At 43.4% G+C, this 25231-nt stretch overlaps 1 protein-coding gene across 1 annotated transcript in view; it reads left to right on the top strand.

The window, feature by feature from the left end:
• The window catches only part of LGR4 (leucine rich repeat containing G protein-coupled receptor 4), a 91011-nt gene that overhangs the window by 21536 nt on the left and 44244 nt on the right, over positions 1-25231 (top strand). The window lies entirely within an intron of this gene.

Below are 25231 nucleotides of genomic sequence, written 5' to 3'. Positions count from 1 at the left end.
CATTTTTAAACAGCTTTTAGGTATGAGATTCAAACATTAAAGCTGTGTATTTGTTAATATGTACATCTATTACCTGCTTCAACTTTCCCCTGTTTTACTTTTAATAACCTCCACCCCCACCCCCTGACTTGTTAAAGTTGCAGCATAATTAGTGGGAGGTGGAGTGGTGCTTAGCTGGATCTCAAGCTATGTAGATGCACAGACTGCTTAGGTGGGACAAGTGCGTCTCAGAGACCACCTACTCAGTAGTTCAGACTTCCAGCCTCTACTTTCTGTACCAGGAATGTAACATGGGAGGAGTCTCCTATGGGCCTTGGTATTAAGTGCGCGTGTAATATTAGGGTGTGGCTGGGGGAGGGGCGCAGGGATCAGTTCTCAGAATCCACCCCACTGGGATACACTCCTAGAAAATGGGTCAGGAGACAGGGCTTGGGGCCCAGGGTCAGCTGTGATTTCCTTCAGTAAGACTACAGGTCTTCGATTTTTGTCTTTTGAGGCAGCCTAGTGCAGTGGGCAAGGTACTCCGTGGCGCCCAGTCTCCTTGGGCGAGTTTCTCAACCTTTCTGAGCCTCAGTGTATTCCCCTATTTGGAGTTATAACCATACCCGCCACTCAGAGTCGTCGTGAGAATTAAATGAATTGAGCATGTTATGTGTCTAGCACAGGGCCTGGCCCCTAGGAAATGGGAAACTGAGTCCCCCTAAAACCGAGTTCCCCTGCCCAGTTTGTGATTAACTTCTCTGTCCAGAACTTTCTTCCCTTTCTTGTCCCATGCATGGTCTTCTCAGAAATGAGAAGTGTCAAAGTATCAAAGAAGAGGGATTGAAACTAAGCAGGACCCTGAAGGGCCCTCCTGGCTGCAAAAGTGCCTCCTCATCCCACATTTCTTATTTTTAGGAAAAGCCTTTTTAGTCTCCTCGTTCTTCCCTGGGTTCCAAAGCGCAGACTCAAGCCGTTTACTAATCAGAGAAGTGAGGGAATACAGAAACAAAGGAAAAGTGGCTAAACCAGAAAAGTAATAGCTCGAACAATAGTTCAGCAATAAAACAGAGTCTTTGTTCCTCCTCAAGGGATACACATAACAATCTGATGCATATCTTTGAGTTCTTCTGCAGAAACTAAGACCTCCACACAGGTGAAGGATGGTGACTACATGCTGACCACAAGCACATAGACCCCAGACTGGTTGGAACCAGAAGGTCGATGGTTTAGATTCCCAAAACATCACCCTGTTACCACCAACCAATCAGAAGAAATCTCACAAGCTGCAACCCTTACCCCAAAGGTTGGCTTTGAAAACCCTCCCCGAAAGCCGTGAAGGAGTTTGGGTCTTTGAGTGCAAGCTGCCCATTCTCCTTGCTTGGCTCCCTGCAATAAATGTGGTACTTTCCTTCACCTCAACATGGTTTCAGTAGATCGGCTTTGCTGCAAGGTGGGCAGGTGGACCCAAGTTTGGTTTGGTAATAAATGTTTGGTCTATGCTAATTCCCTTCCTCTTTTGCTGTAGGTGACTCCTCATACTAAAATCTGAAGCCAAGGGATAAGAGTCCAGTAACTTTGCTTCTTACCTAATTCATTTTTTCCTTACCAGATTTTCTAATAGCAGAGGGTTGAGTTTTCAGCGATAATTTAATGAGAATAGATGGCTTCCCTCTGCAGCCCTCTCTTCTTCCTTGGCTTAGGACAGAACCAGCATGGTTCCTCCCTGCTTTGTACACCATTAGTGAATATCCCAGAATACTGACTTGCTCTTTGAGGACTGCTGTCGTAATTCATTTAAGAGTCTTCTCAGGCCTGACTCTGTCTTGCCCTGTAACCCTGGGAAAGTCACCTGACTTCTGTTTCTTTATTGGCAACAAGGTGGTAATAACACTTGACTCACTTGACACTTTGCAGGTCTGTTCTGAAGATGATTGCTTCTTAGGTGGTTTTAAAGAACTCTGTAGAAATCTCTACATTAAATAGGAAGGGCGAGGTCTCCAAAATTGTACAGCAAAATAAAACATAACTTTACGGCAAGGTAGGTAACCTATTTGGTAGCTACATAGGATTAAGTTTCTCTTGGACAAACTGTTTAACATTGAAGTTCAGTTTGGGGCCCACTGGGATCTTGGGATGGCATTTTCATTTCTTGGGGAGAGTAATTTTGCTTTGATTGTAGACTTCTCAGAAGAGGTGGTGTTGGGGCTGGGCTGCATGTCTCTTCTCCTCTGGTTTGATTTCCCATTCCCCCTTTCCATCCCAAACCCTTGCCCCATATTCTTTCTAATTCTCCTTCTCAGGTTGATACGCTCTCCTACATCCTCAGCCTCTTCCTGGGTCTCCCCTGAGGACCCTGCTTCCTGCAGCCTTGTGGTCGGATGCTGCTCATCTTCCCACACCGTCAGGAGAGCAGCATTGCGTTCTCGCCCTGCCCCATTTCTGTGTGCAGCTCATCAGGCTTCCGCCTTCACTTACAGCCTCTGCTCCTTCTGTGGTGCACGACCTTCGGTTCTGACCCCTCACTGCACTGTCATCACCTGGCTTCTCTCTTGGCTCCTTCAAAGAAGAGTTAGGGGTTAAGCTCATGGTCTTCTCATTTCTGCCACCCCTACACTACCCGTAAGTCCTCTTATCCCACACGGTATTCCTTCCAGCACCCTTGCCTCTCCTTTCATTCCTCTCCATCACACTGGCGAGCCTTGTTTCAGCTCCATTGTAGCCATGTTCTCCCATGGCCATGTCCTGGACCTTGCCAACACCCCAAGCTGCTGAACGCCTCTTGACCATAACCTATTATTGTTATTATTACATTTAGCCTAGTTTCTCCGTGACTGCCACTACACAGATTTTTCAACCTCATCAAGTCCCCAAGCCCCTGAGTCCTTTTACTTTCTCGCCATCATTTATTCATCATTTATTCATGTCTTTCCTTGGTCAGATTACAGTCTACCATCCATTCCTTTGGTCTCTCTCACTCAGTCTCCCCGACCTTTTTGTCCTGTTGCTCCTGTTGTCTTATCAAAGGACTTTTTGTCTAATGATGAGAAGAGTTTAGTTAGTTATCTGTGCTGCTTTTTTTGGTGAAATACCTGGTAGGTCCCAAACCAATAACTGATCACATGAATCTCAGGGGAATCAAAAGCGACTCGCCGTTTGAGGCGCTAGTTAACTGTTAGAGGCTCACTGCTCAGAGGGGATGGTCTGATGGACAGTGAGTTTCCCGTGATGATGCTGTGTGGTCTTGCCCAGGTGTAAAACCCGCTCCAGGTTCTAGTTGCCTTACCTGTGTAATGAGACTACTTGGCTATCTCCAGTTTTTTTCTACCTCTTCACATGGCATGATACTAATTACATTACCGGTAATGTAACTCACGTTCCTTGATACAAAACTAGTTTGTTCTAACTCTCCATTTCCTTAGCTGTATCACCTGAGGTCAGTCAGGTGACTGCTCTGGGCCTCAGTTTCCCCATTTTTAAAAAGGGACACTATCCCAGCTTTCCCTGCCTCCCCAGGTCGTTGCAAAGTTCAAATACTATCTGGAGTGTAAATTAGGATCTAGGTAGTGGTTCTAAATTGTGCCACTTGTGTGTGCATGTGAATCAGCAGGAGGGTCAGTAAAACTCAGATAGCTGGGCTCCACCCCTGGAATGTCTGATTCAGTAGGCAGAGGGTGGAGCCCAGTACCATGCAAAACCAGAACCTTTCTCCATAAAGTGTCTGTAAATAAGAGATCTCAAAAGTAGGAAGGCCCTTTATCTCCCAGAAAGTGGCACACAGAGAACTCAAGATGATGTGGGAATCACATCTACCAGGTTTCACAGACTGGAGCCAGAGGTGGCTTTCAGAATGGATTTGGAGAAGTATCATCTCCTGGGCATACAGGTATACTCCTTCCCACATTCTCTGTGCCTCTCCTCACCCTTTGACCCTGGTTAAGATGCATTATAGAAATTGGACTTCAAGGAACATTAGAGAGTAATTATTCATATTAAAACCTCATCCCCTAAGGTTTCTTTGAGGGTGCTTCACTTTTTAAAGTATTGGCTGATTACCTCCTTGGTGAAAGCACCGGGCTATGAGCAGGGACATAGTGCAGAGAGAGGTAGACAGAAGGAAAATTGAGGCATTGGGAGCCTTGCCAATTCAAAATAAACCTGAAGAAATGTAAAATGGTGAAGCCACTGTGGAAAACAGTATGACAGTTCCTCAGAATTTCAACACAATTTCCATATGATCCGGCAATTCCACTCTGAGTTATATACTCAAAAGTTTTGAAAGCAGGGTTTTGTTTTGTTTTGTTTTCCATTCATCTTTTTTTCCCTTTCTTTCTTTTTTTTTTTTAATTGAAGTACAGTCAGTTACAATGTGTCAGTTTCTGGTGTACAGCACAATGTCCCAGTCATGTATATACATACATATATTTGTTTTCATGAAAGCAGGGTCTTGAAGAGAGATTTGAACACATATGTTTATAGCAGCATTGTTCACAATAGTCAAAAAGTAGAAGTCACCCAGGTGTCTTCTGATAGACGAATGGACAAGCAAAACGTGGGACCTAAATACAATGGGATATCATTCAGCCTTGAAAAAGAAGGAAATCCTGACACGTGCTACATCATGGATGAACTTTCAAGGACATTTTGCTAAGAGAAATAAGCCAGTGACAAAGGATAAATACTGTATGATTCCATTCTATGTGAGGTCCTCAGAGTAGTCAGATTCATAGAGACACACACAGAATGGTGGTTGCCAGGGTCTGGAGGGAGTGAAGATCGGGTAATTATTATCTAATGGGTACAGAGTTTCAGTTTTGCAAGATGAAAAAAGTTCTGTGGATGGATGGTGGTGATGGTTGAATGACAGTGTGAACGTACTGAACTTACACTTAAAAATGGTTAACATGGCCAATTTTATGTTATATATAACGTAAGATCTCCATTATGAAAATGTCAGTATTCTGGTCCATCGTGGTTTTTCGACCTCAGCATTGACATTTTGGGCTGGATAATTCTTTGTTGGGGGCCCTGTATTGGTCTGGGCTCTTCCAAGAAACAGAACTCATTAGGATATGTGTAGGAGATACATGAGAGATTTATGATAAAGAATTGGCTCTTGCAGTTACGGAAGTTGAGAAAAGTCCCAAGCTTTGCAGTTGGAGACCCGGGGGAGCCGAGGGTGTGGCTTCGGTGTGCACCCAAAGGCCTGGCTGTCAGGAGAGCTGATGGTTTGAAGGGCTGAGCCCTGAGAGGGCTGACAGTAAAATTCCAGTCCAGTCTGAGCCTGAAGGTAGGAGAATAGAAGACTCATGTCTCAGCTTAAAGACAGAGAAAGAGAGTGAATTTCTCCTTACTCCACCTTTTTGTTTTATTCAGGCCTGTGACAGATAGAGTGAGGCCCACCCGCCTTGGGGAGGGCAGTCTGCTTTACTCATTACTGATTTGGATGTTAATCTCATCCAGAAATACCCTGACGGACACATCCAGGGTAACATTTATCCAAATATCTGGTCTAGTCAAGTTGACACATTAAATTAACCACCCCAGGGACCGTCCTGTGTGATGGAGATAGTTTAGGACCATTCCTGGCCTCTGTTCACTACATGAACCCCTATTTCTCCAGTTGTGACAACTAAAAATATCTCCACACATCACTAAATGTCTCCTGGGGATAAAAATCAACCCTGATTGAGAACCATTGCTGTACATTCTTGAAATCATAGCTGTTCTTTCTGAACTTGCATTTGTTCTGCTATCTGGTGTGTTTTTAGATTTTGATCCTTGTATATAATACACACTAGTCACTAATTTGGGAGGAACTTGGGAAAGGCAGAGACCTAGATTCTGGTCGATTTTGGTTGCATAGCTTTGGAAAAAGAAAGTATCCACAAGGGGCCTTAGGTTTGTTCCTCAGTGCAAGTTCTGGGGGTGGGAGTGAGATTGGAGGCAGCGTGAGCTAGTTCATCCCTGTGGCTTGTTTTAGTATAAACACACACACACATACAACTCTAGTCCTTTAAGTAAGATTCAGGTAAAAATCTATAAAGACTATTAGAATTAGAACCGTCTTCTTCCCATGCCCAGCATGGCAAGGACTGGAAGGAAAGATCTAATCCCTCTTCCTGCAGGAAATACCTGACTGGGTGGCTTTCAGTAAAAAGAGCCACTTTTTAAAAATTTTATCTGACAATTTATAAAGCGCTTTGTAAAAAGTGCGCATTATGGAGATACATTGGTTTGAACAATTGCTCCGAGGTACTACTTTGAAACTTTTTTCGACACTAGAAAATAGTAGTGTGTCATGGGTCCGTTCTCCGTCCACCACACATGGATAGTTATGATTTCTTTTCAAAATAGCAATTTATTTTAAAAAATTGGTCAAAACAGTAGGGTTCCTGGGCTATTTTTAAGGAAGAAATTACTGAGATGCAAAAATCAGTTTTAAAATAAAAATGAACATGTGTATATTTGGACTAACTTACATGTTTACATTGGTTGTCCCGGCTCCACCACATAAGTGGCAGTTTGCACTCTGGCCCAGGCATTTCAGCCCTCCCGTCCTTCCCCCAATTTTAGACCCATCCCAACTTTTTTATGGCTCGTGTTGCTGTCTAAATATTGGGTGGAAACAACAGAAGAATCAACATAAAGTGGTGGGGGGATTATTTGAAATTAAAACCACTTAGGAGCCAAACCAAACAGGCAAATATGTGCCAGGTTTTCCAGTGTCACCCGCCTTTCACCCCCTCAACCTCCTTTCAACACCCCTCTTCTCCTGGGCGCAGGGCACAGCCAAGCAGGAGGCACATCATACAGGTTTGCAAACACATGATATGTCGACTTGGAGTTCCTTGCAAATCTGTGAAAGTTGCGTGATAACATTATGAACAAACAATATTAAGTTAACACCTGTGACAAGGGCAAACACTCCACTGGCGATTTTCACTGCCAGGCTGTAAACTGTAATTAGGGAGATGGTAGGGCTCTCAGAAAACATCTTGACTGCTCTGATTTACTTTCCTGAGATATTTTTTTTTCCTGCACATATGTGATGAAAAGCTATGGTGGAAAAACTATGCAGTAAGCATTTTAATTATGTTAAGTGACTCTACTTTTTTCCCCCCTTAATGGAGGCACTGGGGCCTAAACCCAGGACCACGTGCGTGCCAAGCCTACGCTCTACCACTGGATAACCCCCACCCCACAAGTGTTTTTACTTTCCATCAAACCAAAGGACACAGCCATTCTTATAGGATAAATTTCCTGGATAAGAAAATGGTTTGGGAACATTTCTTAAAATAATTTGTTTGTGCCTGACAGTTGTGTGTGTGTGTGTGTGTGTGTTTAGTTTAGACTTTTTTTTAATTGAACTATAGTTGATGTACAATTTGCTATAGACACACCAAATTGTACATCAACTATACAGGGTTGTGTGTGTGTGTGTGTGTGTGTGTGTGTGTGTGTTTTAAGCACAAGGATGTAGTGATTATGGAGACAGAGTTTTGAAGACAGGCTGCCCTGTGTTTTTGGATCCTGGCTTGATAATTGTGGGCAGGTCCATTGCCCATTCTGTAAAATGGGCATAGCAATGATATCTACCTCTTATGGTTGTTGTGAGGATAAGGCATGTGAATCACTTGCCACAGTGCCTGCACTAAATGCCAACTCTTTATTGCTGAATGTAGTGTTGATTATAATGTGGGAGTGGCACTTGCTAAAACAAAAATGTTATCTAGAAAGGATAATGCTGCTATTAGAATTTGATCCTTTAGAATAAAAGGGTTTGTATTTCGTTGTAGCATCATAATCTTTGAATTTAAAAACCGTATGGAGTCAGAAAGGTCACCTGCGATGTTGGTTCCTACCTGCCTATGTGACAGATTGCGTGGTGAAATATGAAAACTCGGGGTAATGTGGTGATTTTTAAATAAGTTATTTAGTCGTCTTGAAGGACCTTTTTTTATTCTAAGATTATGTCCTTTTGGTTTATTTTGGTATTAAATGCCCCCCCCCTGAAACTAGATGTTTTATAGATGTTCTCACATGTCAAAATAAAGTCAGCAACCCTGCTTTGGGCTCTGAGTCGTGTGGGATTTACGGGGAGGGTTGGGTTCTTGCTGACTTAAGGTACCAGAATCTGGGAGTCGAAGTCCTGGGAGGAATGCTCCCTCGTGTCCCTGACAGGTCTTCTGGCCACTGCCTGAGGTCGCCAGGGACAAGGCAGCGGCTTCTCTTACTGAACTGCCCTAGAGCATGAGCAGTGTTCTTTTCTGTTACAGTTTGTGATATACTCTCCCTCCCAGTTCACCCTAATGGAAAAGGATTCGACCCCAAATAGTCTTTTACTTTGGGTACGTGAGGCCGGAGTTGTCATGAACATTAAAAGGGGGCACAAGGGGAAACACTGAGCATATATTAGACAGTTAGGCATTGTTCCTTTCCTTCTCTCTTTTCCATCCATACCTACTTCTCTCATCTACATCTCCCCTGACCTCCAGGAGAGCTCTCTGTGCCCCCTGCCGGCTCATCTTCTGCACACCCACAGAGCCTGCATTTTCCGTGGCTCCCGTAGTCAGAGTTTCAGCACGCCTCCCCATCCCAGCCTTCAGCTTTGGAAGCAGACGGCAGGGAGTCTCTGTATTTAGTCTCTGCATTCTGCCTGGGCACCTGGTATCTGCAGAGTCATAATAATAATCCTCAAGTTCACAGAGGCCTCTGTAGTTGTAAAACTGCTCTCCTACCTCCCCAGCCCCGTGGCAGGCAGACGGGTTCCCATGTGCCGGTGAGGAACCTGAGAGCCTTTCTAATAACAGACAGACAGCATTTAATTTTAGAGTCGGGAAGGCTCTGCGTGCCATGCCCGCCTCGCATCCCAGTAGGGAAACCGGAAACGTGGAAGAGTGAAGGGACTCGTCTTCGGTCACATGGCCAGCGCTTGGCAATGGCCCTTGGGAGCTGGAATCTGTTTTGAAGGCTGGTTTTGGTCCCGAAGTTGAAGCGCTACACGGTGCTGCTTTGTGTAGTGGGTGCGGAGAAGCATAAAGCAAATAAAACAGGGCTCCTTCGAGCCAGGAATTTGCTGGTGACTTACTTTGCCTTTCTCTTCAGTTCCTTACAAAATTTCCAGCAGCTGAAATGATGATGGGGACAGACTTTGGAAAGAGGGTCCACACTGAGTGGGATTGCTCAGGGAGGACAGTTTATAGGCGACCTCGAAGAAAATCAGATTAAGGTGTGGGAGAAGAGAGGAGGGGGCGTCCCACGTGAGGGGTCTTGCGCAGGGGTCCTTCAAGTATCTGGGATGATGGACCAGTTTTGTTTCGTTTTATTTTTAAATTTCTAATCCAATGTGGCTCGCTACTTTTGTGAAACAAAATCACGATTCATTTTTTAGAAAAATAAAATGGAAAAATAGAAACCCAAAGTTCTTATGATTTGATTTGAGTCATAAAATGACTCTGTCAGGTTGCTAGGAGGTGAGCTTTCAATATCTCTGTGGTCTAGCTGTGTTTTGCTAACAGGTTACACACTGGCCCCGTGTTTTGAGGAGCAGTGTTGCAGGTGAACAAAAGTGGGAAGGCTTCGTCCTTCGAGGCAGGGAGTGGGGATGGGGCACAGGGGGTCTGAGGGAGGAGGGTGTTGTCAGAGCACGTGCCCATAGCAGAAGCTTGGGAAGAAAAAGAAGGTGCAGGTGGCCTTAGCTGATGGAGAATCTCAACTTTGAAGGGAGAGGGGAGCTTAAATTTGGCACCACAAGCAACATGGAGCAAGTTCTTAAGCAAGAGTGTTGGCTTGCCCGTGCTCTGCGGAATGGTACTCTTGGATATTCCCTGAGATGAAGATGCTTACTGCCGTCTGCAAGCGCTGTGTGCATCTGAAACTCCTTTGATGCATGCCAGTTACTCTTCCCTAGTTTCTGTTTTTCTTCATTTTCCTCTGTTTATATCATCCCGAAGAGTAGAAATAGGGAGCTCCTGCAGGATCCTCCTTCTTGAACTTGGCCATCCGGCCCTTCTGGGGAGGCGGGGGAATAGGGGGACACTCCTGTCTAAAGAACAGCAGCCAGTTTCCCACTCTTGGTCTCCTGTCGCCTCCACTCCTCTGTACAGTTGCCTTCAATTGCAGTTGTCTTCCAGAAAAGTTCTGATTTTTTTTTAAGCAAATGCAGGGAGGAGTGCGGGGACAAGTCGGCTAGGGCCCTGATGGAGAGCGGAGAGCAGGTGGAGTGCTAAGGAGAGGAGTGGCATGAACTGTTGTTGTTTTTTTTTTTTAATTTTAAAGAGATTGCTTTGGCTGTTGATTAGCAGGTTGAGTTGAGGTTCTCGAGAAGCATGCAAGCAGGGAGAACAGACTAGAGGCGACTGCAGTGGTCCAAGGAGAGACGCGGATGGCGATGAGCTAGAGGAATGCATTTGCTTTTATGTCTGGTGGTTCTTCACAGCACTGGATGCTCATCCCGGGGGCCCCTGAAACAGTTCAGTTATATCTGATCTGTGCTGTTTTAGAAAGCAGAGACATGCAAAGAACATTTTAAAGAAATCATCATCTAAAGTTCTTTGAACGCTGGTGCCCCCTCCCCTCCAGCCCTTGTTTCCCCCGAGGGCACACCCTCAGCTAGCTGGGAAGCTTGGCCATCCAGGACAACTCCTCCTCCGAGATCTCTGGTTTAGCTCTATTCATGTGAAGTGCAGTGTGTGTGTGTGTGTGTGAGATTGCTTAATTGTTGGCATGTAGTGACTCAACTGGTAATTTAAATTAATAGACTGTGCATATAAGCACACTATTGTTCTTCTCAGATCTCGATGGAGCTTTGATTGGCACTTAAGTGATGGTGTATTTGAATTAATTACTGGAGCTGAGAAAGAGCTGGGAAAACACATTAGGAAAAAGACTACTGTTGTGATGGAGTGGGAGTGAGTACTCTGGTGGGAGTGAGGGGAACACGTTCAGTGTGAGAGTGAGCCCGGAATCAAACCTCCCAGCCTTAGAGAAGAAGGAATAGATGCCAAGTAGTCCCACACCCCTGGGGCCCTGTCCCCACCACTGTGCCCTTAGCAGGTGTGGTCGGCCAGGAGCCCCACCTGTTCCCTGCCGGGGGATCCACCCTCTTCCCGCTCCGTCCCAGCGGGAGGAACAGTCCCACGGTGGGTCCCCAGCATCCCAGACCAGCCATTTCCACCTCAGGCAGTGTCTTTCCCACATGTTTACACACATCCTCTTTAAACCTTATGTCTCTTTTCCTTTTCTCTTTTAAATCTTGCCCAGTTACATCAGGAAATGCTCTCCCTTTCTTTGTTCTATTGCCGGAGCCAAAATAAGGGGGGAAAATTCTAGTCATCGTTAGTATTTATGAGATTCATGCTGTGATAAACCTATTGACAAATGATCTAATTACCAAACCCTGTGGCTAACGCCTTTCCCGATGACGCGGCGGCGTTTGACTGCGTGTTACTTGATCCCCTTGAAGCTTCACCTTCAGATTCTCCGCCCCTCTCATTCCTGATCACTCCTGTCCTATTTCTGTTCCTCAAATTGACTTATATCCTAACTTTTTTTTTTCTCAGCCATGTTCTTTATATCTCTGCACGTCTTCTCTGGGTGATGCCATCCACTCTGGACTTTCTATTCCTCCAGGCCTTCACCCCTCCCTGACATCATACCTCGATTCTGGGCTGGAATTTACTACCGTCCGAGACAGGATACCGCAGGACCCAGCAGAGCCAACACACCTTTCCCTCCTGTGATGCCCCCAACTGGTGGCAGCATCCTTCTCCCAGACCCGTGGACCAAACCACCACGGCGTCATCTTTGAGGTTCACCTTTACTTTTTCCCACCCCCTAATCACCATCTGCTGCTGGTTCTGCCTCTGAGCTGGGGGGCTCTTCTCTGCCTTTCCCCTCTGGCCTCTGTGCTGTAGTATCTCTCCACCTCAACCTTCTTGCTTCTGCAATCCCCCTTTGATAACACCTCCAAAACGGGCTTGTGCCTCTATTGGCTTCTGCATGCCAGGCATCTAGGGAGTGCTCACCAAATTCTCATGTGTTGCTCCTCATTCCAAAAAGAATTCAAGATAGCATACACACAAAAAAGCAAAAAATACAAAATAAGTGGCTCAAAAGACTGGGACTGCCTCCCACCCCCAAGTTAGGACCAGAAAAGATCAACTGAAGACAGCAATTACTGAAGCTGCCCACCTAATATATATACATTTGTGAAGGGGAGGAGGCTACAGTTGAACGGAGAGTCCACTTCTGTGATTCTGTATTGTCTGTAAGAGAAAAAGGACACGTTGTGCAGGAGAAACACAGCTGTTCTTGGAATTGAGGTCACAGAGAGCTTCTTCTCAGGGGCTCTGATGAAGGGAACACTGTGCAGCTTCGTGAATCATAACCTCATCACATTCCTACCACATGCATGGCGAGCCGTCTCCTGGAGCTGCTGCGTCTGACGTCCCTCGGTGGGGGCCGGGAGCAGAGGGCCAATGTGCGAGTTCAGTGAAGGTGGTTGTGAAGGTGCAGGGAACATAAAAATCGTGCCCATCCACCAGAATTTCTTTGTAAAGCAGCCTTCTTCATGTTCCTTAAAAAAAATTTGCCACAGCTTCTCATTTCTGTCCTCAAATCCATCATTATACAGACATTCAGTGCTCTCTGTAATGGGAGCCTGTGTTATCCTTCTGGGTTTGCCTCCGACCTGTGAACTCCGCATCCCAGCCAGGCCAGTCTCCTTGCGGTTTCCTGAAAGGCTCTGTCCTTCACACAGGCTGTGCCTTTAGCATCAGAAGCCCCACCCTCTCTCTCCCTTTTTACCTGGCTCACATACAGCTGTTTCCTCCCCACCGCTGTCCCCCCGACCCCCCAGACCAGAGGGGATGTTTTACTTATCAAGCCAATAAAGATTTGTTGAACAACAACCACAAAAGCTGTGAGTTCTCTAAGTAAAGCTGAACATACCACCTACCATCAATACATCAGCACCTTTTAAAGGCATCCAAAACTCTGTTTTACAATTTTGCCTCATTTAAACTTCATCCTTCTTCAAGCACCTGTGTTCTTAATAAGCAGAAGAGACTTACGCATTTACTTGGTTAAGTACAGGTAGTATTGGTTTGTTTCTTTCAAAGTGTTGGTTCTAGCAGAAGTCCGTTAGTTGAGCCACATACAGTTGAGGGGCTCGGCCAGCTCTCACCCACTGACTTCAGAGTCTTAGCACCATTTCACGTATTGCTTCTGGGGAAGTTATTTTCCCAAGTTCCAAAGCCTATTGCTAAAACGTTCCTGCCACATGCTCTAGTTTAGGGTCGTAGAAAAACCGTGAACTGGGATGTATCGTTTTGATTCTGATCTTGGTTCTTGGATCAGTTCGCCCCTCCAGGTCTCAGTTACCTTATTATTCAGACGAGATGGTTTGATTAGGTGGTGACGGGGGTGATGATAACAGTAAAAATAGTAGACAGCTGACTGAGGGTTTGCTATGGGCTAGGTGCTGTGCTGGGCGCTGGCTGGCACTTGCATCCTCTCATCCTCACAGTGACGTTCTGAGGTCAGAAGTATGGTCCCCGTTTACTCTGTAAGAGACTGAGGCACAGAGACATTAAGAGGCTTGCCCAGGGTTATACAGCTGGCGAGCAAGCAGAGCTGCGTTCAAACCCAGGGCTCTTGGTCAGGCTTCTGGGAGGAACTTTTAACCACCATGCTTTCTAGTTCAGTGGTTCTGTCGATGTTATTTATAGGACAAAGCCTGTATTTTGAAATTTTGAGGAAGAAAAATTAGTTTTGCTGAAATCCAATTTTACATCATTCCTCCCAAGCTATTTTTAAACCCAGGAACTTGTGTTTAAATGAAAGCTTTGCTCTCTTTCTTGCCTTTCCCCAAATGTGTTTGCATGCAGGGTTATTATTTGGTTATAGCAATAGACTTTGGGAGGAAACCTGTCATTAATGCTCTTTGCTATCTGTAAGAGAAGTTGTGCCCTTGCTGTCTGTCCTAGAAGGAGGTCTGGTGTCACTTGTAAGGATGGGGCTATTTTATATGCTCCTCCTTTCTTTTCTCTTGCAGCCATGTCTTTGACTATCTTTAGATGGTTGGGAAATTACGCCTTTAAAAAAATTTTTTTTTTTTTGAAATAGTAAGTATTTGCAACATGACTGCTAAAGCATTTAACACAGTGTCTGGCATATCATTCATTCAACTGTGGCCACACACTGTGCTAGAGGCTTGGGTTGTAGTGAACAAAACCCAGACCTTGTCTTAATGGAGCATAAGGCGTAGGTGGAGGAGCAGGAAATTGATCAAAGTGCTATTTACAAACGCTACGGATGCTTGCTTGATAAATGTTTTCCATATTATTATTATCGTCGTAATTTTATACAGATGAGGAATTGCCCTTTTATCTAAGCCCTCTCCAAGGAAATCCAGAGCAAGGTTCCCACTTTCTCCCATCACAACTCACCCAACACTGTTCAGTCGTACCTGCTGCTGTGAGTGCGATGATGATTTAATTTATCATCCAAATGTCCATACCTTTGAAAGTGGAAAGGAGCCCTCCTAATAATTATGCTGAGACAAGGGGCGTAAACTGGGGTTGTCCAAGGCAGCCTGGAGTGTGCCGTCCTCCTCCTTGTTGGTAACTGAGTTGGTCTCCTAATCCTACTTTCTTCAATTACGGTCAAGATCTTTATGGACTCTGTGTGTGTGTGTGTGTGCACGCATGCACAAATGAATCAAAAGTGTGTACATGATTTCACTGGAGGTTGGGGGAATAAAATCTCCTCCTTATAGGAACTTATTTTCCAAGACATTATTTTATTTTCTGCTTTCTAATTTAGTAACAAAACTGCTTCAACACAACATCAGGTGCAGAATTGAGAGATTTTCTTAGATGAACACTCTAAAGCAGTAACTCTGAATATGTTTTTGGAGTTCTAGCGTGTACATGTGTCTGTCTCTCTCTCTCTTGCTCTTGCTCTTCTTAATAAACAGATTTCAGGGTAGCCCATTGTTTTCTGTCCAGGGTAAGAAACAAAGGACCATATGACCCATAATGATTGCAAAAATTAAAAGGAAATTGAAGTTTTTTGTGTCCTGGACTTTTTTATAACTCAGAGACTTGTCACAAATGGAGCTGTCCAGAAGTATTACAAAACGAGATTTGAGAATCTTTGTCTCAAAGATCCAGGATCATCTCAGATCTGATTGTCTAGCTTCTTCTATATTGAACAAATCATTAGTGAGTTTAATGAGTTGCAAGTCATTCCCAAGGGAATATCTTGAATGACTTTTTATAAACCTGTCATTATCAATGTCTGTTCTCTAATAATCAACAGAAATGATTAAGTCAGCCCAGTTACAATTTTGAGTCATTCCTTTAAGGATAGAATATGTTTTATAAGCCTTTTTAAAAATGGTCATCAGAGGGGAGAAGGGGGAGCGTGTGTGGTGTGTGTGTCGGTGGGGGTGTTGCAGGCAGGCCTCCAGGCTTGAAGGGAAACAGTTGCCCCACAAGGCCTGCATTACAGGGACGGTGCACTCCTGGAGCACCTGCCCTGGGGTTCAAGGCCTTGCCCGTTGGCAGCTGGCCTGCAGGGTATAGATGGCCTCATCATTTGAAATTTTCCTCTGGCCTCAACATAATGAGGTCAGTGCCTCAGGGTCTTGGAAACTGGGGCTCCCCTTGCATAGGATGACTACTGGATGTGCACACTGCGTGGACTGGGGGGACCCTTTTGGACTTAGGGACATTAGAAGGGATTTACTTGCATGTAGGGTGTTTTTTTTTTTTTGGTCTTTTTTGGGTTTAATCTTTAAATCATTACATTATTGAAGGATGTTTTTGTCAGGTTACTTCTAAACATTTTGTGCACATACGTGAAAATTTGTCATGCCATTACCATATACTTCTAGAAATCGTGACAGAGTCCAGAGTAGCCCAGTAGAAATTTAGCAAACTCAGCTGATTGATCGACCGTTCTGCTGAAACAGTGGGAAAGTAATAGTGTAGTAAATCCTGTTAAATGTGTGTGTGTATGTCTCTCTCTTTTTTTTTCTTTTAATAAAAATATCTCAGGGTAGCCCCTTGTGACATTCTCTCATACTGCTACTGTCAGTTTTACAAAACCGATGTCACTAAAATATGAAAATACTGGGGTGTGGACACAGATGAAGGAAGACTTTAAAGGTTACTAAATCCATTATGCCAACCTGGTGGTGCTAGGGAAGTGGCCGTAGTTTTGGCTCCCTTTGGATGGAAGAATAAAAATATTTGGCTTGAATAGCTGAGTCCTTGAACTCATGGTTCTCATTATTATTTCAGACAATACGTATGAACCTGAAACTAAACGATGTATCTAAAGTTGAGACTTTGCAATCAGGAAGACAGGAGCCCATATGTGCTGACGCAGAATTCCCTGAAAAAATACTTACCTTTATTACATTTGATGAATTCTGATATTCTTCTATTTTATTCTCTGTTCCTCCCTGTTCCAATTAAGGGGAAAAAAAAAGTTGGCTATGACCCATTAAAATGATTTCACAACCCATTAATTGGTTGAGCCGAAGTTTAAAAAAAAAAAACGCATCTAAACAACAGTTTTCATGGGTGGGTGTACGTGTTTGAAGGCAGGGACCATGAAGTCATGTTTTCCCATCAGTGGTGTTAATAAGTGTAGCCATAATAAAACATAAGCCGTTTAGTTAATTAGAATATTTACCATAATAAATGCCGTGGGATTGATTTCTTTATGAATAGTGCATTTTGTCTGCGAGGATGAAGTCATTGAATGTTTCCAATCGGCCCCGAAGAGACAACCCTTACAATACTTCTTGCTGATGCTAAATGCACTATTGAAACAGCATTTTGTCTGTGTGCCTTGGCTGGTAATGAGCACTGTTTTGTCATCGTTAGGGTTACCAGAACAGCTGTTGACACCCAAAGAATGCCTGAGAACACCCATGAAGTAGCGAGAAAACAAGGAAAATTATAGTTTAACCCTTGTCTGTTCCATGTGATGCCAGATGCCAGGGGGACCCTCGTCAAACTATGGAAAGGAAAGTAATGTTCTTTTTGTAGTTTTTGGTATTCATTTCTCTTTGCCAGTTAGTAAACTCTGCTCCAGATTTAGAGCATTTTATATTTTCCTCTTTAGAGCACATCTCACACTTGGAAACAGGCTCTGTTTAAAAAGAGAAAAAAAAAACCAAAACAAGCTCCCAAGACAAGCCCCGAAAAAACAAATAAGCCCCCACAACGTAATTCTTTCAACATCAGAGAAATCTGAATTCGCCTAACTAGTTTTGTTTTTTAAAGTTACCCTTTTCAGGATGCGTAATTTCAGTCACATGTGACTTCCATTGTGGTGTGGTATTTACAAGCCCGAGTTTTGCTCTGTCTCTTTTCTGCCTTGTTGAGTTAGCTTCTCCTTGAAGAACACACCCTTAAGTGTTTCCTCGGCTGTATTGCTTCACCAAGAGTGTAAACAATTACGATATTACCTTTGGAAATGAAGTCATGCGTCTTTCTTAATTGCTGAACGCTTGTAATTCTGAGGGGCCTGTGGTATGTTTAAGTCTGTCTCATTCACACACTTGCTAACACAAGCGTGTAGTACACGAAAAACGTGAATCTCGAGGTTCCTTATTTTCTACTAATTATGCATGGAATGTGCAGGGGCAGGAATGCCAAAGTAGGAGTCATGATGATGGATTTGGGAAGGACCTCAGGAGTTAGCAAGTACGGAATACTTTCCAGCCAGGGAAGCTGAGTTCCAGGGGAGCTGGGGTTTCTTCTTCCTAACTTGCCTTCCTTTCCATCGTCATAGATGGCGGCCAGAATGATCTTTCTACAGCAAACGTGACACGCCTACACGTCCTCTGGCAGCCTTCCCTGCTTTTAGAATAAAGTCTGTGATTTCTAGAAGTCAGACTCAAGGCCTTTGAGGATGCACTTCCTGCTTGTTTTGGTGGCTTCTCTTGCCAGTTACAGCCATACTGCTCGCGATGCTCCAATTCCTGTTATATCTCTTGGTTTCATCTCTTTGACCACTGGTTTGATCTCACTTAACAAACAAACAAGGGGTCTGATTCAGAGGCTTCAATTTTTTTTCCTTACGAACCCAGTGGCAATGATGTTTTACATCACGGATATATGAACTGCAAGTAATTGTCGTGAAACAGTATTTATTCTTTTTCTATGTGATGTGCTGAACTTTGATATTAACGCTTCATTATATTTCTTTTTCAAAACTGCCATTTGTCACCAGCTAAATAAGATTTCATGTCCTTCTCTGTGCTGCCAACTTCCTACAAGGAGGTTGGAAGTGTTTGGGGAATGTTTTTGGCTGCACTGATTGGTGCACCAGGGGACCAGGGATGCCAGGCACCCTGTAGTGAGTGAGGCTGTCTTGAATAATGAAAAATTAACCGGCTCAACATGCCATCGCATCTCTGCTGGGAAACAGTGCCAGCCTAACGAGTGAGACAACAGATTAAAATAGCAGCTCTCAATAAAGTAACATCTGTCCTTTGCACCTGGGTACCACAGCCCTGCCTGTGGAACCTCTTTCCGGCTCCAGGTTCGGCTGACCGTCTTCTCTTGCTATGCCACACGTATCACAGCATTTACTTGTTGCTTTGTGATTGCCTCACCTGCTGCTGCTTCAGAACACTCTTAGGGTAAACTCTGTGTCTTACTTGTCTTTATATACCAGGTACCTAGCACACAGCCGCAAACCTAAGAGGTGCTCAATAAAGACAGAATGAAGAGGCTTGGCTCAAGGTCCTGCAGGTGGATAGCAGAGGCTGGAAAAACCACACACACACCAAGAAAAACACCAAAAAGGCATAAAAAACCCAAAACTGCAGGTCGTTTGTCTCTCGAGCCAGTGCTGTGCATCACATTCTTTGATTTTGGGTAGGGCTAGGAAAGAGGACCTCCAGCCACAGGATAAATTATTTTTTCCTGTGGGAGAAATGCAGAGAGGTAAAATCATATGTGCACTTATTTATAAAAGGCCAACATATGTTTTGAGGTTTAATTCACATATAGTAAAATACATATTTTTTAATATACAGTTCTAAGAGTTGTTTTTTTTTTTAATGGAGATACTGGGGATTGAACCCAGGACCTCACGGATGCTAAGCATGTGCTCTACCACTGAGCTATTTCCCTCCCCCTCTAAGAGTTTGGATAAAAAATGTACAATCATGTAACCACCATCAAAATGAAGATGTAGATCATTTCTGTGCAGCCAAAAAGTTCTCTTGCTCCCCTTCATAGCCAGTCTTTCTCCCATGGCAGTATAGCTTTGAAAGTCTTTAATGGAAGAATGCTAAAAGTTCCCAAAGCAGAGATTTTAATCCATGAAAGTAGATGATCATAAAATGAATTAAACATTCTTCTCTGAATCACCGATGGCTCAAACTTTTTATTGTATTTTTACTATTTTTTAAGATTTGCCACAGGCATTTTCTCTAGCCTTCCTGTGTTGTTAGGAAGATTTCTAGGATGTTCAAGTACCTTAAACAGATAACGACTTTACAGGGTAGCTTTACTTCTCTGCAGTAATTAGCCTTTATTTTTAAGTGTCAGTACCGTTGTCCAGCTCCTCTCTTAAGGATTGCAAGGCTCAGAGAATCAAGTTTTGGATTCTTTCCCCTGGGAAGCGCTGAGCATTTGTGTTTGAAACACCAGAGAGAAGATGCCAGATAATGTAGAGAACAACAATTTATCCTGTTGCCTGAAACAGTAGTAGAAATGTTGCACCCGGCATCAGAAGGGTGTCCATCTAGCAGTGCTAAAGCACGTACGGTTAGAAAAAAATCTCTCTGGAGCAAAATCTAACTAAAATGGCATCCTTATGGTTTTGGCCCCATTTCTGCAGCATAAATAAAGAGCAGTGTCTTCACATACGTGGAGCTGTTCTTAATTCTTTCCAACTGCAATCATGCATTTTAGAAAGGTTAAATTTAATTGAATGGTGCAATAATGTCTTAAGCAGTAATAGCAAATTAAGAATAGAGTGGACTGATGGATTTTAATTTATAAAAAGTAAAGGAAAAAAGAACTGTGAACATACCTCTTGATACAAAAGTTTCACCATCCTCGCGCAGTGCCTTGCACCTGTGTGGATAAAGGGTGCTTTGTACATATTTGTTAAATAGATGACAGTATGTCTCCTTGTCTCTTGAAAAGGAAAATCCTTAATTAACCTCTTTTCCTTTTGGCTTGGTGGCTTCCAGATGCAAAGACGTCCCCATCCCATGATATATGGCCTGCTAAAAATATCATGGAGATAGATTAAATACGTAATGCTTTTATTAAAAGATATTTTCAAAGAATTATTTTTTCCATTTTGCAGATGAAGCCTCTTAGGTGTCAAGAGATAAGTATGTTCAGAACTGTAGGAGTTCATATTTGTAAAAATATATACCACACACAGAAAGAGAATCTGTAATGACCTCCTTGAAATCACTTGCCCGAAGATACAGAATCCCGTGAAAAAGGAAATTAAACTCTTCACAAGCTTTGACTAGAACTTTGGTAATATATATATGTCTACACTACTTGTGAATGAGAGGGTACTTCCCTTCCAACTGGTTCCACAGTGGCATTTTTCAAATTCAGCGTTAGTTTTTTTGTCTTTGTTCATACCATAGACATCTGTTCGTTGGAGATCGGCCTGAAAATTTTTGGTGGATGACAAGACCCTGGAAGAGTCATTGGAATAATATTAGTCCTTAATCATTATTAATCTGTGTCTGTTGAGTTTAAAGACATCACCAGCATTTTCTAGAGAACGTATTAGAGGACGCCGTGTTCTGTAGAACCTGGCTGTAATTTACTAATTTATCGACTGTTCAGAATGCTGGGTAATATTTGAGTTATTATCAACATCATGGCAACAGCAGTGCAGTTTTATCTAACACACATAGGAGGATTTATTCAAATTTGGATCACACTGGGTCAATCACAGTATATTTAAAATTTAATAATTCCCTGGCAAAAGGCCCAGACGGGCAAGCACACAGTGGCGGAGACCACGGGGTACACGCTGGGCCGTCAGCAAACAGGTTAGGCTCGCTTTGGGAGCATTTTACAGGGATTTTAAAAGGTACCTTGTTGAAACATGATGTTCCTCTTCACTCTGTAGATCTTTAGCGTTGGTGAATTTTATGACGGCCAAAAAAAAAAAAAAGATGATAGTTTAACCACTGGGGAGACTTAGCAGTTTCAATTAAACAATTGCACCCTTTCGATTTTAATTTTGAAATCAGTGACTGCTGGAGTTGGGGCGTTCCCCTTTATTTTCCTAGTAGCGGGGTGTGCTTTTGCATTTTCCATCTCTGTTGTAAAAATTGGGGGGGCACTGCATTGTGTAGGTGTGATATGCAGGTGTGGGTGTGTGCCCTGTTCCAGCTGGTGTCCCTTCAGAGATCTAACCATAGAGAAATCCGTTACAGAACCAGTATGCATAGAAAAGATGCATTCAGGCACCCCCCCCCCACCGCTGAGTAAAAGCTCTGGATTCTGTCCCCTGCTTTGTCACTTAAGTGCTTGAAGTCACCGTGATCTTTTTGAAAATGGCTCTTGTCTTCCCGGTCCTTCTAAAAGTTTCCTATAAGAATGTAATTTATTTCTTCCTCCTTCCCTCTTTCTTTCCTTCCTTCCTTTTTTGACTGTCAACAACTGGGCCTGAACTTTTTTCTTTTAAAACAAAGTATTTCATCTCAAGTTGCGCCTCTATCTTGACATCTTCGACTCCCACAGTTCTGGAGTTTCGAGTCCAGTTTTGCGGTGAGAAACACCTCTAGGGTCTAGGCTGTCTGCACCATTTAGTATTTCTCTCGTGTAGGAGTGGATTCTTTTCTGGGAAGGAAGGCCACCATAGGCGGTGAGATTCTCGGGCTCTGGCTCTCAGTCCCCTGGATTCAGGCAGCTTCCAGGAGCAGCAAGGAGGATAAGCTGACACCTGTTCCTTATTTAGCATCTTCTCTGCGACTTGACAACTTCTGATCTTCACCACATTCTACAGGGCTTAGTTATTACTGCTTCAATTTTTGCAAGTGGAGAAGCCAGCGCTCAGAAAAGATGAGCAGCTTGCCCCAGATCACACAGCTCGTGATGGTGAATCCACGCGTGAGCCTTGGTCTCCCAAGCCTGGTCCTACCAACCACGCCCAGCCAGCCCCACGTAAGGCCATCAGTTCTCTTGAAATTACTCTTCAGAGATATTTCTGAGTCAGTGGTGCTCTGACCTTGTGTGATGATTTTGTTTTCTGTGTTATATTTACTTTCTTCATAGGAACCCAGGATAGCAGATCTCTGGGTTTAATTACAGATGTTCCTGGCAAGATTGTGTTGCTCATAATGAATGTCAAGGCAGTGACCCAGAGGTGTTCTCTTCGAGCTGAAAAATGTCTCTCCAACTCTCTTTGACTTAGGTGTTTTAATAATTTATATGGCTGATGAGCTCAATATACTTGTAATTATTGGCTTAGGGCTTCCGTTTGGGTGTTAACTCACTCCCAGCATCCTTGTCCAGCCTTTAGGTTCTCTTGCCTAAGTTGGTGATGTCAGGGCTGGAGTCTGCTCTTAAGGCTGCCTGTAGGTTGTTTATCACCATTAGCCCTCATTAGTTTAAATGAGTACCCACCCACCTTATATGCTGTAACCACATGTTTCCAGAGCTTCTCCGGAGATAACATCTTGCTGGTCCCCCCTCCCTTTCTTTCTTTTATTTTTATTTTTTCCTCTTCCTTATTCACAAATCTTTGGCAACTGAGGCCCAGAAAATATGAAGGAAAACACCTATAAACATAGAACTTCTCTTCGTCTTAGAAATTCAGAACAGTTTGGAAGTGAGTGTTCCCTCTGAATCTGAAGCTTTGAAACAAAACCTCACCATGTGTTTAACACGTACTGGTTTGTAAATATGGAGTGCCACTAATTGCTTTTCTAGCTCACAGCAAAACTGCCTGTTATGTCTTGTTACTCTGAGGGGGAAAAAGTGAGTGATAGAGGTGTATGCATTTAAAAAAATTGGAATGCAGAGACGAGCACGGTGAAAATTCTCCCATAATTATGTGTCTTTTCCTGGTGGGGCAGTTAGTTTTTCTGTTGCTGCAAGACTCACCTGAATTCAGGTAGAGGAAACGGTATGCTGTGCCTTCTTTTTAGAGTAATAAATTATGGTTGTCCTCCTTTCTGCTTTACTGGAATGTCTACAGAGCATCACAGTTGTGTGATATTTTACAGAATCACTGCTGACTCAAATTATCGTTTGCTTTTCAATGTGATTAAAAGTTTGCTGTTTTCTTAAGAGTGATTTTATTGGTTCAGGGCAAATGTGTTTCCAGGGGGAGTGACTCGAGTTTTATAATGGCAAACTAATATATAGTCTATAAGTTTTGTGTAATGGTAAATGTTTCAGAAACATGCTTTTTCCATAAAATGAACCTCATGTGTTTTCATTTCGGAGGATAAGCCCCTCCATGAAAACTACAAAAAAAAAAAAAAGAAAAAAGGTGAGTCACAGAAGTGTGTAATATCTGGTCAGGAAGCCCCCAGTCAATCAGTTCAACTCCCTCATTTTACAGGTGAGCAAACTGAGACCCTGGATTAAACAGTGCTCCTTCTGGCTCCTATTCTGGTGCTATTTCTCTAGTATCTTGCTCCGGGGTTTATGAAAAATCAAGAGTTCCACCTCCCGTTCCCCAAGAATAACTTTAGGTAACTGAAGTAGTCTCCAAGACGGTGTTTAAAAATGATCATTCCTTGAGGAGTATGTATTAATCTTTCTATAAGTTATCCTTAGTAGCACTTAAGTTGTTTTCAATGATACACAATTTTTAAATGCACGTGAATCTCTATGGTCATAGGAGTCATCTCCAGAGAAATTTCAGGCTCTGAGAAATTTATATGAACTTTGGTTCCTCAATTGCTGAATTTATTTATAGTTCATTTTTTTTAAAATTGTCTAGCAGAAGTGCTCTTCCTGAAATTCATTGATGATTGTGCCAAAGTCTTGGGGGCTGTCTCCCGCCTCCTTTTTTTTTTTTTTTTGTTAAATTTCCCTCCCTCTTTTTAACCTTGGTAGGACGGAAGGTTTGCTGTATGTCTGGACTACCACTGGAGTTAAAAAGCAGGATTCAAATGGCACTTCAGAAGGACTCCAAGTTTGCAGTTAGGATCTTGGACTCTGGAGCTCACATTTCCTGTTACACCACTTGTGAGGTGGCCTCAGGGAGGTTATTTTGCCCCAGTAAGCCTCAGTTTCCTGATTTGTAAAGTGAGATTTGATGTGCAGTCTTATCACATGATCAGTATTCCCCACATTTAACTGCTGCTGGTGCTACTGCAGTTATGATTATTCCCAAGCCAGGACGTGTTCCAAACCTGCCTTGGGACAGACTAGCAAGAAGGGCTGCAAATTCCATTTCTAATTTTTTATTTTATTTTATTTTATTTTATTTTATTTTATTTTATTTTATTTTATTTTATTTTATTTTGTTTTAATAGAGGTACTGGGGGATTGAACCCAGGACCTCGTGTATGCTAAGCACACATTCTACCACTGAACTCTACCCCTGCTCCCTCATTTTTGAATTTTAGTGAGAGTAAAGGTGGGAAAAGGGACTCACCTTCTCCTTTAGAGGAAATTTTTACCCAGCCGAAGTAGTGAACAGCGTTCGTGTTGCCAGCTGGTTTTCGTGTGCTTGATTTCTCGTCCACCTCCTCAGACCAGTATGTCTCATCTAGTCATGGGAAGGTCACAGGTGTGCATTTTCCTGGTGGTTTCTAAAAAGGAGAGGCCTGCTGGCTGAGCCACAGAATTTACCACCAGAGAAGAGGCAGAGGCACCTGAGTGAGGCAATCGACCCAGTGCACGATGGGACTGTCGCTTCACCTGGGAGGCTGCCTGAACCTGTCTCTCACAGGTAGCATGGAGTATGGAAGGAGGAGGCCAATTCAAAAGGCAGCTGCCAGGGAAGAAGGAAATGTTAATAAAGTATTTTTTCAGCTGTTGGAACTAGTTAATTGTCAAGTTGAATCCTCGGGTCAGTACCCTCCTCTCTGCTGCCTCTTTAAGGAAAAACTGGAAATGGACCACATACCTGTCATGTATGCGCTTGTCTGTAGCCTGCATCTGTTCATTTCTAAAAATGAAATCTACTTGCAGCTATTACCTGGAGGACTTTTATAGGTTTTGCAGAAAATACAACTGGGGCACAGTTAGGACCTGCTTTATTGTCGCTG

This window comes from Vicugna pacos, chromosome 10 (assembly GCF_048564905.1).
Source record: "Vicugna pacos chromosome 10, VicPac4, whole genome shotgun sequence".
Taxonomy (NCBI): Eukaryota; Metazoa; Chordata; class Mammalia; order Artiodactyla; family Camelidae; genus Vicugna; species Vicugna pacos.
The sequence above is the reverse complement of the archived record's forward strand: the minus strand, read 5'-3'. Positions and strand labels throughout refer to the sequence as shown.